At 34.2% G+C, this 1,362-nt stretch overlaps 1 long non-coding RNA gene across 1 annotated transcript; it reads left to right on the forward strand.

Moving 5' to 3' along the window:
* The first annotated feature begins 16 nt into the window (after positions 1–16).
* Positions 17–1,004, forward strand: LOC111384819. Its single transcript, XR_002700964.1, has 3 exons — positions 17–125; positions 329–398; positions 518–1,004. It is a non-coding gene; the product is annotated as an uncharacterized LOC111384819 (long non-coding RNA).
* Positions 1,005–1,362: the final 358 nt, after the last annotated feature.

Raw genomic sequence — 1,362 nt, forward strand, 5'->3', positions numbered from 1 at the left:
AGGCAATTTCCAAATTAAATGGAAACGAAAAATTATTTTGCTAGGGGTAGAACCCAAAACCCCTCAACAATAGACTCCATTGCTCAATCTTCTCTGCAGATTTTAAGATTTCTTTCTCGAAGAAGGTAAAAGAAAATTTCAGTTCTTTATTTATTTTCCGAAATAAATGTATGATGGGTAGAATCTTTTTTAGTTATCATTTTTTGTTTTTTTTTATTTAAAAAAATGGGTTATAGATTTTCCTGTTTCTGAGTATGAAAATTGAAAGAACAGATTGAAACTTTTACGTTCTTGAACTTTCTGGGTATTCCTTTTGTTTGATTTTTAGGTTCTTAGATTGAAACAATGCCAGATTATCGAGGGCTGGTGGATGAGTTTGTTGCCAAGCTTAACAAACGGTGAGGAGTTTTTATAGATTTTGTTTATTTTAAGAACAGGGAAATGGGAATATCCTATACGCTAAAATTTTATCATGTAATATGAAACGATAGTATTTTTCTTGATTTTCTGGTGGCAGTAAAGTGGAGGGATCACATGCAACTGCTCGGCTCACAGCAGAGTTGCTTCGCTCTGTGGTATCGCTGCAAAAGCTGCCTTGCAAGAACCAGGCTTCAGTGCTCATGAAGTCTGTGAGGAGCGTAGGCGTGCAGTTAATTGCTGCAAATCCTACTGGTTAGAGCTCCTTAAAGTGACATTGCATGTGATGAAAATGATTCAGTTTGTGTAGTCGTCACCTTAGGTTTTTAACATTACTTCTTGCCAGTGGTTTAGTTATTTGATAGTTCTAATGGCTAGGTCCAAGACTCGAGACCCATTTTTGGATTAAAATGTATTTTTGAATAGCTATTTTTTTGGGAGAATGTGTGCTTAAAAAATAAGGAAAAATTTTAGGTTTACGTCTAAAATTATTTTGCGAGAGAATGTCTGATTTAAAATGAGTTTTCGAACAATGAGTTTTTGGAAATATGGAGCCCAAACAGGGGCTAAGTCAATGCTGCAGCATTATGTTTTTATTGATGTAACATTATGTAGCACTCAATGATCAAAATTTGGGTTTAAGAATTTCTTACTTTAAAAGAATACTTTCCAAGATCTTCTCATATTTTCACTTACATTGTCCACTACACTGTTAACTTTATGTTAAGGCTATTGGGAGGTCGAAGTTTTGTATCCAAATCAAATCACTCCCTTGAACTAATTCAAATAGGTCATGTGTCGTGTTAGCCCAAATGGCATGACCCAATATTCCAACAATTGTTAATGAAAAACTATGCATATATTCCTCTGCAGAATCCATGAATGCTTGATTACATTATTTTCATGTGTGGGAAGTGTAGTTTAGCAGGTTAAATTATATTACAA

This window comes from Olea europaea, unplaced genomic scaffold (assembly GCF_002742605.1).
Source record: "Olea europaea var. sylvestris unplaced genomic scaffold, O_europaea_v1 scaffold30171, whole genome shotgun sequence".
Classification (NCBI taxonomy): domain Eukaryota; kingdom Viridiplantae; phylum Streptophyta; class Magnoliopsida; order Lamiales; family Oleaceae; genus Olea; species Olea europaea.